The sequence below is a fragment of the Megascapheus bottae genome, chromosome 29 (genome assembly GCF_031878675.1).
Source record: "Megascapheus bottae isolate mThoBot1 chromosome 29, mThoBot2.hap1, whole genome shotgun sequence".
NCBI lineage: Eukaryota > Metazoa > Chordata > Mammalia > Rodentia > Geomyidae > Megascapheus > Megascapheus bottae.
Genome location: NC_143537.1, coordinates 1,319,914 through 1,333,450, shown reverse-complemented (window position 1 = coordinate 1,333,450; position 13,537 = coordinate 1,319,914). Strand labels below are relative to the sequence as shown.

General features: G+C 58.5%; 1 protein-coding gene and 1 long non-coding RNA gene across 2 annotated transcripts in view; one reads left to right on the top strand and one right to left on the bottom strand.

The window, feature by feature from the left end:
- Positions 1–13,537, bottom strand: part of Slit3 (slit guidance ligand 3) — a 230,622-nt gene that overhangs the window by 182,829 nt on the left and 34,256 nt on the right. The window lies entirely within an intron of this gene.
- On the top strand, positions 8,018–9,828 carry LOC150044532 (uncharacterized). Its single transcript, XR_016533099.1, has 3 exons — positions 8,018–8,828; positions 9,064–9,298; positions 9,765–9,828. It is a non-coding gene; the product is annotated as an uncharacterized LOC150044532 (long non-coding RNA).

The following is a 13,537-nucleotide window of genomic DNA, read 5'->3' as shown; positions in this document are numbered from 1 at the left end:
AAAGTGACCTGGGCTGTGACCCCGGGCACTCAGCGGGTAATGAGGACCATTCACCAATGTTGAAAACGGGCTGTTTCTAGCTGGTGACTTGCAGCACCCTAAGAGCGAGTTCAAAAGAAGAGCTCTGACACCCCGGGAGGACAGCCTGGCTGTCATTTGTGGTTGTGCCCGAAGCGCTCTTTCCCTCACTGAAGTTGCTCGTGAGAACCCTTTTGGAAAACGCACCGGGAGATTATTTTAGGAGCAGGGTGGTTATGTAACATGGACGGCGCACCTCACAGGCTACCTGAGACGGCTGAGTGGCCTCACATCCACCAGGGCTCCGTGACGTCTCTCCAGGGCTCGATAAATGGCCGTGTTTGCAGCTGGTGTTATTGTCATTATCGTCATCCCGAGATGCCCCGGGAGCTCAGGAATACAGATTTATTTCACCTCCACACGCGGCTGTGTTGGTTAGCAAGGCAGTAACAAATGAACTCGCAAATCTCACCGGGCCAACAAACGCCGGCTCTGCCCTGCGTACAGGGCTTGTTCACCTCGCTCCACATCTTAGAGACCCCGGCCCCCCCCCAGGCTGCTGGACCAGGAGACAGGGCCACACCAGCTCATCACCATGTGACCCAGAGGTGACTCATACTAATCCTACTCGCAGACCCTTGTCATGTGACCCAACCTAACAGAGGAGGGTTCTGGGATGGGTAGTTAAATATCCGGTAAGGGCTCTCAGCAAAGTGGTGTTTATCTCCCCCTCCCTCCTTCCTTCCCTCCCTCCCTCCCTCCCTCCCTCCCTTTTCTCCTCATCCCTCCCTTCGCTCCCTCTCTTTCTCCTCCTCCCTCCCTTCCTTCCCTCTCTCTTTCTCTTCTTTCCTTCCTTCCCTTTCCCTCTCTATCCCTATTTGCAGGGAGCACATTAGCTGTTTCATGTGTGTTATCTCACTGTGTCCCCAATGTGGCTCTCGATGTAGTTAATTGCTGCATGAGGCCACTGAACCAGAGAAGTGACACGAACTAGGTCACACAGTTTGTAGACAAGGCTGGAACAGTGGCCTCTTGGATTCCAGAGCCCACAACTTGATCCCCGCTGCCACTCTGCTTCCTTGCTTTTGGGTCCTGGGCTGAGCAGGGGGCTTCTCCGCAACCCCGAGGGGAGGCCGGTAACGAGCAACATCTGCTCCTGTCAAGACTGGAAAAACTGAATCAAAGCAGACGAGGAAACAGACCCGCGCCTGTCTGCCTTCACTGTCCACAGCCTGTTTACTGGCTTGGCTCAGTGGTGTCAGAAGGCTCAAGACCCCAGATTTCCCCGAGCCTCGAGTGGGTCCCGGGCCATCTCTCAGGAGCATGTCTCCTTGATTCTCTCAGACCTGATGCACCTATTAGAACTTCCTGGATGTGGTTTTGGCCCTTGCATAGGCAGTTCTAGGCGCCTGATGCCTGAGTCCTAGAGGACTCTGGGCTTTCCTCAGGGACCAGCTCAGGACCTCAGCTTGCAAAGAGAACACATTCAAAATCCCCCTCCCACCCCCAACAATCACTTTGGAACTCCGCTTACACCTCACATTGGACCAATTTTCTTCCAATTACACGGCTGTTAAGGAAACGCAGAGCACCTCCATGGCCGGGGCCTGCCTTGCCCCTGACCCCCGCCCTGTCAGCTGCCATATGCATGAATAGCCCTGCATCCAGTCCTTGATTTCAGGAGAGGAGCGGGGAGGGGAGCAGATTGCACAGAGGTGTGTCTGAGCAGCTGCATGGAAAACAACAGGCTCTGCAGAGAATGAGCCAAAGGGCCCAGGGAGCCCTGGTCTCTAAAACAATACAGGAGACATGGAGGTGGTCGCCAAGAGGTTTGACCAAAGCCAAGAGCCCCACTGTTTACAGAGCTATGTTAGTGTCTTGAGGACTCAAACTCCAGGGAGAAAAGGCTAAGTTGGGAGAAAGCACAGATTTATGCATGCACGGGATATGCCTGTGTGCATTTGAACAGGACACACACACACACACACACACACACACACACACACACACACACACACCCCTCTTAAACTGACAGCAGCCAAATTCTGGTAATGGATTGGAGGCAGACGAGAGGGCACTTGCTGATGAATTAGAGTCCTAAGAGGAGGTAGAGTCCGGCAGGAGGTGAGAGTTTGCTGATAGAACTTGGGAAGTTCTATCAAGAGGGGAGAAGGCTGGGCAGGAGTAGGGAAGACCAGGAATCTGATGTGGTTACCATGAAGATGAAAAGAGAAGGAGAACAAGGCGTGAGGGCTGGGCTTCAGGTCCCAGGGAGAAAGGAGGAGGAGGGGAGGAAAAGGGAGGGAATGGGCTTGTGAAGAGAGAAGGGCCAGGTGGACGAACTCCAGGGACGGAGGGAGGGCGTGGGCGCATAGTGGTTGGTTGGTTTGCTGGTTACTCCAGCAGACACCAGATCCTCTCCCCCCCAGGTCTCCAACCTCTTCGATCCATTCAGGTAGAAAAGTGACAGATGCGAATGGAAGTAGTTCTGCCGGAGAGGTGCGAGAGGGCTCTGCCACTGAGCACACATTTTCTGCGCGTGTTCTGCGTAAAATGATCCTCTTTGAACCTACTGGCCTTTGTGTTTTGTGCTGAGCAAGTTCAAAGTGAAAAGGGACAAAAACGTCCTGACGGCAGCCACAGATTCGACGTTCTCCTGGTTGAGTGACAAGTTTCCTGTCCAGTCCCGATAGACACGCTCGCACCACGCACCATCGGATAAGCCTCCCGTTTATCCCTGTACTTGGCTCAATTTTCTTCATAGCAAGTGACCCCAAGCTATCTTTCCAAGCCTGCTCAGGCCTGAGCCAAAGAATGCGGTGTAATTATCTACGACCAGATCACATCGATAACTAATTACAATTTTATTTCTCAGAGCATTTCCTTCCTGGTTCACATCCAACCCTTTCCCCCCTTCTATTCTTTTCTTCCCAGAGAAGGAAAATACCTGGACATTATTAAAACTATTGGGTGGACAGGAAACCAGGGGAAAATGGAAAGGGGGTGCTTTATGGACTGCGTTGTTGCTTTGATCCACTCCTTGCTCTTCAGCTAATTCTTTTTTGTGTGCATTGTTTTGTTTCTATGCTTTCCTGTGTGTGAAGGACGCTGAGCTGAAATCTGCAGAACAGTTTAGAAGCCCCACTCACCTCGGTCACTCCCACCTCAGGCGAGGGCTCCCCCTCCCAGCCCCTGACACAAGGCCCCGCACCAGCTTGGCATTACAAACTGAATCCCAGATGTTCACAGAGCACACAATAAACCAACAACCTGGGGTGCTCGGCGGACTGAACCGGGGATCTTCACAAACAGATTCCAGGTGTGCTGGCCACTGGACCACCGTGTCTCTGTCTCTCCCTCCCTCCCTCCCTCTCTCCCTCCCTCCCCCCCCTCTCTCTCACACACACACACACACCACCACCACCACCACCACCAGCAGCAGCTCCATCCTGAAAAGAATTCTGCACCATCTCCAGATGTAAACCTGGCCGGGGCTGAGGCACAGCTGGTTTAGGAATAGGAAGGACAGGGTCTCAGCACCCCATTGTCACAATGACCAAACTTAGGACACCGGGCTATTCAGCTCAGGCCCTGGAGGGCTTGGAGGAGCTGTCTGTCTGTCTGCGCAGCCAGCACTTGGCGTGGTCCCGTTTAGTTGCCCTGTGTTTCCTGGGTGTCGGCGTCTGAACGCCTGCACTCCTCAGCCCCATCCCTGATTCATACATTGAAATCCTACACCAAAGTGGGGGTGTGAGAAGGGGGGTGTTGAGAGTGGCACCCCAGGAGCAGGGCCCTTACACCAGGGAGCACAGAGCCTCCCACCTCTCCAGCCACGTGAAGACTGACTCCGAGCCACTGTGTGCAATACCACATCCTCCAGCGCCGTGGCCCAGACTTCCCGGCCTTCAAAATGGAAGAAATAAATGCCTGCTCTTTCCCTGTCCGGTCTCTGGCCTTTTGTTACAGTCCACTGCCCTGGCCAGCCTCCCCAGGCCTCTATCAACAGCTGTTTCCACAAGCAATGGCTCAGGGAGGCCAGAAACCTGATGGCCCTGTGGGAGGAGGAGGAGGAGCTGGGGAAGCTGCAGTAGCCCACATCTCCCACTGTCCATGTGAAGGTCATCCTCAAACCCAGCCGTCACGCCCTGCTCCTGAAGCTGGGCTCAGAGTCTACCACGAGCCGCACGCCGGCGTGCCATCTTCACGCCTCGTCATTGGGGAGGTTGACCACAGGAGGAGGGGGGTTTGAGGCCAGCTCAGGCAGATCAGCCTGGAGGCTCAGTCCCCGAGGAGGGACGCTGGACCTGGTGGTATGGGTCCTGTGACCCCAGCAAGGGTGTCAAGCCTGAAGCGGGCAGACTGTACACACGGATGGGAAGTGAGACCCTCCTCTCAAATAACCGGTGAGAAGCAGGGCCAGAAGTGTGAACTGGGGGTACTGAGTCACCCGAGCAGAGCCAGTACTGAAAACAACAAGAAAGTCTGTGGCCCTCTCCTGCTCCCCCCAGACTCCAGCCCCCTGCTTCTCCTGGAGTATGTTGGGGTTCGCCCTCCAGCCTTCGGGGCCGGAGGAAAGCGCGTGCCTGGGACATTCCAGGGAAGGACCAAGTTGCCCCTTGCAGACCTCTGGCCGAAGGTGCCTGTCTCTGAGGCGTCTCCCTTGACCTGCCCCCTCCCCAAAGGCAGGAGAGATGTCTTCCCCAAGGCCACGTCTGCAAAGCTCTGTGCACTTGTTGGGCTGGGGCCTTATCCTCTCCCGCTGGAGGGAACCTGCCCTCACTCTTCAGCACCAAGAGCAGAGCCTGGCCCATGAATCCAAGATGCGCCAAGATTCAAACTCGGGGCATAAGGGTACATCAGGGAGAGAGGGAGCTATGCCTTCCCTCCCACTATCTTTTCCCTCCCTCCCTCCCTTCCTTTCTTCCTTCCTTCCTTCCCTCCTTCCCTCCTTCCTTCCCTTCTTTCTTTCCTTCCTTCCTTTCTTCCTTCCTTCCTTCCTTCCTTCCTTCCTTCCCGTCCTTCCTTCCTTCCTTCCTTTCTTCCTTCCTTCCTTCCTTCCTTCCCTCCCTCCCTCCCTCCCTCCCTCCTCTTCTCTTCTCTCTCTTCATTAGCACTGGGAACTGGACTGAGGGCCTTGCACTGGCTAGCCTGGGCTCTGCCAACTTGAGCTACACCTCTAGTCCTTTTCGCATTTGTACCTTTATGCACATAGACATGGATGCCCAGGCCCGTCTGAGCTGCAGTCCCCCTGTGTGGACCCTGTAGAACTGGGATCGTAGGCATATTCCACCAGGTCCAGCGTTCACTGGCTGAGATGGAGTCTTATTAACTTTTTGCTTGGGCTAGGCTTGAACCACAACCTCCCCGGTGTCTGTCTCCTGAGTGTCTTGGATTATAAGCAAGAGCTGCAGTGCCCAGCTGGGAAGCGCGACGACAATGATAATCATGTTTGTCAAGCGCTATCAGGTGGGTACAGTGAATAAGCTAGTTCATCCTTAGCATAGGAAAGAAAAGCTGTGCGCTTCCAAATGAGGAGCCCAGCAGCAAGTGCTCAGAGATGGCTGAGCCCAGCGCCACGGGCCTCTGCTGCTCTGCACGCCTGCGGAGTCCTTCCTGTCGGCCTGGTCCCAGGCCTGTCCCCCCTGCCCAGCCCAGCCTTGCAGCCAGGGACCGAGGGCTGATGCTCCCTCTACACTCACATTAAGAGCCACCTGGGACCCGTGGGCCCCCCAGGAGGCCCGAGCTTCCGGAAGCCTGGACAAGTCTTTATTTCTCTCAAACGTCACATCTGGCTTTCGTTTGTTGTTGTTGTTTTGGTGACAATGTGCTTGGACAAGACCTTGGGTAGGTTTAAGAAAACAATTAGACTTTCCACTCCTTTCTAGACTCGGGGAGCTAAGCAGGGTCTCTGCTCTGCTGTGGGCCCCCCCAGGCGTGAAGGGGGAATTGGTGGGAGGACCTGGTGGTCAGCGCTTGTCACCTTGGCTACACGACACAGAGCTCAGTGGGACTCAGCCCCAAGTAGCTCCAGACCAAAGATTCACCAAGATGTCAACCAAGAGCTGCACGTGGTGGCGTGGGCTGTCACGCCAGCTATGGTGGGAAGAGGAAACAGGGGGACGGAGGTCCAGACTGGCGCAGGCACCCTAGCTCAGACACACGGAGAGAACAAAGAGCTGGAGGCGTGGTTCAGGCAGGAGATGACCTGCAGGTGACCAGTGCTCACGGAGGAGAAAGGGGCTGCCCTGGGGTTGAGGGCTACCTCACGGCTCAGCCCAGCCCTCCCTCCTGGCCTGGGAGCCTCGGACTCCGCCCAGGACTTACACTTGAAGGCAGATCTGGCCCATCCCCTCAGATGAGATTAGGCCCTGAGCCAACCTAAACAGAGGAACAGACCCAAGTGGCTCTCCTGATTAGATCAGCAAACTCGCTAGGCTGAAGCCTGAGCCCTCACTCCCCCAGGACTGGCAGACAGGAAGGGTTAATGTGCAACCCTGCAGCTCTGGCTGAGAACCAGAGGGAAAGAGGAGGAGGGGTGTGGGCTTCTCTCCTGAGTGGGAGGCACTAGCTGAGGACAGGCAGGCTGCAGGGCCCAGCTCTTTCCCTGGCCATTTCCCACTTCCAGACAGGCCCCCCTCACCCCTCCCGTGTCACCCCGAGGCAGGCTCGGCTCGGCCTGCCACGAAGGAGCCACGACCCTAAACACACATAGGAGCAGTCTCCATTTGGAGGTTAAAAAAAAATTAAGCAAAACTCTCAACTGCTTAAGACCAGTGGTGAGTCTGTAGCCCGCACACAGTGAGGCTGTGTGTGTGTGTGTGTGATTTTGAGCTGTGGGGCTTGTCTGAATTTCTTTGTCAACCCCAGCCCCTCCCCCGTACCCATTCTGTACGGCAAGTGGTGTGGGCATATGGAGAGAGCTCTCCCTTCTTCTCCCTTTTATTCTCTGCCTGCCTGTCTATCTCTTATCTTTCTCTCTTAACTTCCTCTAAGAATAACTTGGGGAAGCACAGACAAGAATGGAGGCACAAACTCAAGGGAAGGGGACCCAGGGGCGGAGTGGTCAGCAGGGAGCCTGCACGCCTCTCCTCCCCCCCACACCCCGTCCAACGGTTTCTCGCTGAGAATACGCAGTTCTTTCTGCCTCAGCTTCACAAGCTGTCAACAGAGACAATAAAATATGCATGCCTGATGGGAGAAACCCACTCCAGTCCCCAACCCACTGTCTCCTGTCTCTGCAAACTGCTTTCCGCACCGGAGGCTGCCACGCTCAGGACATCCACAGGGTCCTGCCCCGGCCAAGCAGCCCCCGCTCTCCCTCTGTGGGACCCTGTGCCCACCCAGCTCCCACCTGCCCCTCCCAGACGGCGGGTCCTGCGGTTGGGGGGATCCTGCCCAGGACGCATTCTCATCAGACCGACGGCCCTGCTGGCTTTCTTGTGCCAGCAGACCACAGACAGGAAAATCTCCTGACAGAGCAAATGTGGCTCAGAAAATCAGTGCTTTCCCTGGTCCGGGCAGTCTGTGCGCCGGCCACTTCTTCCCCCACACAGCAAGCTGTCATTAGTGGAGCGCCAATAAACCGGGCGGCGTCCCCGCTACGCAGTAACCCGGCCCGTCCAACAAAGACCGCTTCACCCAGAGCGAAGTCAGGGAGCCCACAGAGCTCCACATGACGTTAGGATTCGGGCAAGCTCGGCGGCATCGCACGCCGGACCCGGGGAAGGCAGGGTGCAAGCCAGCACGGCCACACACGCGTGGCAGCCCCACGCCCACCAGCATGGCTCCTTTGGGCATCGGTGCCTTTCTCCGCACATCTCGGTGTTCATCTGCCAAGGCGAAGGCACAGAGCTCACAGGGAAATATTCCTTCACCCCCCCCCCCCACTTCTTGGCACCCTGAGAGTCCAGCTTGTGGGTGGTGTGACCTCACAATGCCACAGGAGCCACGTGACAGTCCGTGAGGGCCCACAGGGGTGTGGGCAGCCGGGGAGGTAACAACCAGGTGCTGTCAACCCCTCAAAGAATCCCAGCTGCTGCCCTGAATAACAAGCCGGCGTGTTGCGTGGCGTGGCGGGCGTGTGCACCTGTGCCACTCCAGAGGGCTGTGGCTGAGCCTCCACGAGAGCGGGAGAGCTGCTGGGAATAAGATACCAGACACCGCTCACGGACACCAGCACGGTTTCTGATGTTTACGTCGACCCCTGCCGTCCACTCAGGATAAGCAAAAAGACCCATCAGGTGACACTCTAGTCACCGACACACATCCCAAATGAAACTCCAGGGCACAGGTGACTGCTGCGGCGCCCACGAGCTGCACCTCGGAGCCCCGGCACCACCGGCCACCCCGTCCACGTCATTCTCCTTCGTGACTGTCGCTGCTATGGAGTGGGGCCGGCGGTGTATGCTCAATACCAATTTGTAAAGTATCGATCTGATCTTGGGTCACAACGGGAGGGGACAATTGAGAGAAAAGACACTCCCGATCCGAGGATTTCCTCTGTTTCTAGGTCCAGAAATAGAGATGATCGAGGAAAACAACAACAGCAACAAAACCCCAAAGCATTTTAGCTTGCTGATTCAAATATAAGGGTGAAGCAGAGAGACAAAGTCATGCCAGAACCCAGAGCGAGCAAAGCAAGGACGTGCTCAGGAAAACCACGCGCGCAAGACAGAACAGCAGAGGCTTTCTGCTGATTGGAAATTCACAAGGAGAAATATCCAGAGCCAGACTCTGCAGGCAGAAGCCAGATGTCCACCCCTGTCTATGTGTGTGGAGGCCATCACCACGCTAGGAGCTCCAGACCCAAGGTGAGACGCAAACAACGCCAACCCCCCAACCCCCAGTCACAGCCAAAGCAGAGTGTCCTCTCATTGAGGGGACGGTCAGCCCTCAGGGAAGGCCTGCCTCGCACGGGACAAACTCCATGCCCACGGAAAATTCCACCAGGGCGCCATTCAAAGCGGGGGTCAATAAATCCAGCAGTGTGGACTATTACATGCAGGAGGCATAAATTCAGCCTGGGACTCAATGGGTTTCCCACAGCTGAAACCCCAGCAAGTCCTCAGGGGAGCAGGTGCCTGGAGGACTGGAGTCTGAGGAGTCACATGCCATGCCCTGCCCGGAGGAAGGCTGTTCCCGGGAAGGACTTCCCGGCAAGGCGGAGACCCACCCGGGACCGCATCCAGGATCCCTGCACTGGGCCTGGCCCAGGGACGGCTGGGCTCCCCAGGTGCCAAGGACCAGCAGTGCTTATTGGGCCTGAAGCAGCCACCAGCAGGTTGTTGTAACACCTAACCTCACCCTGAGAGAGGGAATAAGGCTTGAGCTCTTGTTCTATGGGGGAGGGAGAGGAGGGACACCCGGGCTGGGGCAAAGCTTGTGTTCTCATGGAGGGAGGACAGATGGCAAGGCAGAGCTGAGGGTTCTGAGCTTTCGTCTCCAGGACCACATGCATAGACCGGCCTGCCTTCGTTTCTCCTTGAGCTTTTAAGAGAGACCTTTGCAGATAAAAGGGACTCTGACACTCCAGAAATGATGTGGAAAACGGGCCCCTGTCAAATAAATCAACCAAGGAAAACAAAACCAGCAAAGAGCTGGCTCCCCCCCCCCGCCCCCCTGCCCACCGCCCTGGGGCCTGCTCAGGGACTGCTTCTGTGGACAGGCCAGGGAATCTGTCTTCCTCACCATCTGGAGGGGAGCTGCTGAGGAGGGCTGAGTTGGGGGTCCCACCCTTGCACCCTCAGAGCTCGTCCATGCCGGACTCGGAATCCCACCCCATCCACCGCCAACTGCTGCATCTTAAGAAGGTACAGGGGTTAGAAGGACCCCGAGACCTCACCTGGGCTGGTTCCCCAACTTCTAGGGGCCCCTCTACCTTTCTGGTAAGAGGGAGGCTGGCTCCCAGGAGGTAGAAGTACCCTGGCCAGAAGAGCCCTGGGCAGGCTTGGCATCGACTAGGCAGTGCTGATCACTCCTGAGCCAGGGAGAACGGCCCGGTCCATTCTCTCCCAGCGTTACGCTTGCTCACATCTCCAGGAGAGGCTTCATCTGTGGAACTGCCATCAAATCTGAAGTCAGACTGTCACCGGGATTGAGTTGCTGTGCAGCACACAACAGGTGTTCTACAGAACACCTTCCTGGGACATCTCACCTAGCCCCTCAGCCACCCTGGACTAGGAGACTCGGTGTTGCTTCTGTGGCCTGGGCCCTGGGCCCTCGGGTAAGACGGGGCAGCAGACAGTGGAGGAGGCCCGGTGCCCTCGGCCTGCCTTCCTGGCCGCCGGGCCAGCATTCTAGCTACAGTAGTCATGGCTGCATGCCACCACAGGCCAGCTTGCTCTCCCCAAGGAAGCCCAGGGTCCCCACAGAGGCCAGAATGCACACTATACTTCCAGTGACCACGACCGCCCCACTTAATCAATTATAAATGGTGCATTTGTGCACTGTGCAGTATAAAGTTCCCAGTGTGTACACATCTCAAATAAATCACATAAATTTAATTACGTTTCATTTATTTAGTGCCTCCTGGGAGACGAACCTGGCTGTGCTGGAGAGAGAGATGATGGTGGGACTGAAATTGCTATAAGAAGCTTGGGGAGAGTCTGAAGCCATGAGCCAGAAAGACCTTCCCTAGAGAGGACCTTGACCACTTACGAATGATGCCCTAGAATCAAACAGGCATAGGACAGATGCTGAACACAGGAGCTGCAGTATAGGCTGGGCTGGGCTGGGGCTGGGCTGGGGATGGGCTGGGGCTGGAGTGGGGCTGGGCTGGGGCTGTGCTGGGGCTGGAGTGGGGCTGGGCTGGGGCTGGAGTGGGGCTGGAGTGGGGCTGGAGTGGGGCTGAGCTGGGGCTGGGCTGGGGCTGGAGTGGGGCTGGGCTGGGGCTGGAGTGGGGCTGAGCTGGGGCTGGGCTGGGGCTGGAGTGGGGCTGAGCTGGGCTGGAGTGGGGCTGGGCTGGGGCTGGAGTGGGGCTGGGCTGGGGCTGAGCTGGGCTGGAGTGGGGCTGGGCTGGGGCTGGAGTGGGGCTGGGCTGGGGCTGGAGTGGGGCTGGGCTGGGGCTGGAGTGGGGCTGGAGTGGGGCTGAGCTGGGGCTGGAGTGGGGCTGGGCTGGGGCTGGGCTGGGGCTGAGCTGGGGCTGGAGTAGGGCTGAGCTGGAGCTGGAGTGGGGCTGGGCTGGGGCTGGGCTGGGGCTGGAGTAGGGCTGAGCTGGGGCTGGAGTGGGGCTGGGCTGGGGCTGAGCTGGGCTGGAGTGGGGCTGGGCTGGGGCTGGAGTGGGGCTGGGCTGGGGCTGGAGTGGGGCTGAGCTGGGGCTGGGCTGGGGCTGGAGTGGGGCTGGGCTGGGGCTGGAGTGGGGCTGGGCTGGGGCTGGGCTGGGGCTGGGCTGGGGCTGGAGTAGGGCTGGGCTGGGGCTGGATTGGGGCTGGAGTGGGGCTGGGCTGGGGCTGGAGTGGGGCTGAGCTGGGGCTGGAGTGGGGCTGGGCTGGGGCTGGGCTGGGGCTGAGCTGGGGCTGAGCTGGGGCTGGAGTAGGGCTGAGCTGGAGCTGGAGTGGGGCTGGGCTGGGGCTGGAGTGGGGCTGGAGTGGGGCTGGGCTGGGGCTGGAGTGGGGCTGGAGTGGGGCTGAGCTGGGGCTGGAGTGGGGCTGAGCTGGGGCTGGAGTGGGGCTGAGCTGGGGCTGGGCTGGGGCTGGAGTGGGGCTGGGCTGGGGCTGGAGTGGGGCTGGGCTGGGGCTGGGCTGGGGCTGGAGTGGGGCTGGGCTGGGGCTGTGCTGGGGCTGTGCTGGGGCTGGAGTGGGGCTGGGCTGGGGCTGTGCTGGGGCTGGAGTGGGGCTGGAGTGGGGCTGAGCTGGGGCTGGGCTGGGGCTGGAGTGGGGCTGGGCTGGGGCTGGGCTGGGGCTGGAGTGGGGCTGGGCTGGGGCTGGGCTGGGGCTGGAGTGGGGCTGGGCTGGGGCTGGGCTGGGGCTGGAGTGGGGCTGGGCTGGGGCTGGAGTGGGGCTGGGCTGGGGCTGAGCTGGGCTGGAGTGGGGCTGGGCTGGGGCTGGAGTGGGGCTGAGCTGGGGCTGGGCTGGGGCTGGAGTGGGGCTGAGCTGGGCTGGGCTGGGGCTGGAGTGGGGCTGGGCTGGGGCTGGAGTGGGGCTGGAGTGGGGCTGGGCTGGGGCTGAGCTGGGGCTGGGCTGGGGCTGGAGTGGGGCTGGGCTGGGGCTGGAGTGGGGCTGAGCTGGGGCTGGAGTGGGGCTGGGCTGGGGCTGGGCTGGGGCTGGAGTAGGGCTGGGCTGGGGCTGGAGTGGGGCTGGGCTGGGGCTGGAGTGGGGCTGGGCTGGGGCTGGAGTGGGGCTGGAGTGGGGCTGAGCTGGGGCTGGAGTGGGGCTGGAATGGGGCTGGGCTGGGGCTGGAGTGGGGCTGGGCTGGGGCTGGGCTGGGGCTGGGCTGGGGCTGGAGTGGGGCTGGAGTGGGGCTGAGCTGGGGCTGGAGTGGGGCTGGGCTGGGGCTGGGCTGGGGCTGAGCTGGGGCTGGAGTAGGGCTGAGCTGGGGCTGGAGTGGGGCTGGGGTGGGGCTGGAGTGGGGCTGAGCTGGGGCTGGAGTGGGGCTGAGCTGGGGCTGGAGTGGGGCTGAGCTGGGGCTGGGCTGGGGCTGGAGTGGGGCTGGGCTGGGGCTGGAGTGGGGCTGGAGTGGGGCTGGAGTGGGGTGGGCTGGGCTCAACAATTGGGTAAAGACTTAATTAGCAAGAGCTGATTTTTTGATCTCCACTGAGAATGAGACTGAGAGAGCTGGATTTTAATGAAGCCACTAGTATTTTGTGAGTCAGACAGATTCAGAGAGAGATCGAAAACGAGATTGATCTCCACCCCAGCCCCGCTCTGTGAGTTCAGAGCCCCTGGAACTGCCTTGAATCCATGCATGGAACATCCAGACCCCTGGGCTCCCCTGACATCTCCTGGAAATCCCTCAACAAGGCGCCCTTCACCTGTGCTCGCCCTAAACGAGGCAGAATCCTCGAAGCCTGAATTTTTACCAATCCTGGGATATCCTCTTCCTTCTCCTGCTCCCAGAAGCTAAATTACAGAAACCCTTGCTCGTAGGCTATGATTTATTTAGAGCCCTGCCGTTCTAAGAGAATGAATCTCAGGTTTTGAAGCACCGTGCAGAACAATTCATCCTTCCCCACTCACTGCACTGGCCAGCAGTCACGAATTTATAGCTCATTATGTCAAAGCAAAGCACTCTAGTAACTTAATCAAACATTTAAAATCCAGCTCACAGCATGGCCGTGCACGGAGAAGCGGCTCTCTCTCGCTGCCCTCTCCTCAAAGGTCAATTGCCATTTTTACTCAGAACTCCGCATCTCTGAAGAGCACCCCACACATACCCACAGGGTGTAGGGGAAACACTCGGACACCCGGCCTTAGAACCATTCTCCTCAGGCTCTGACATATGAAAACTGATTATTCAACGATAGTGGTTTTTAAGTTCCAACAAAAATGAGGATAGGTTAAAAACCGCAAAGGGAAGGCCAAGC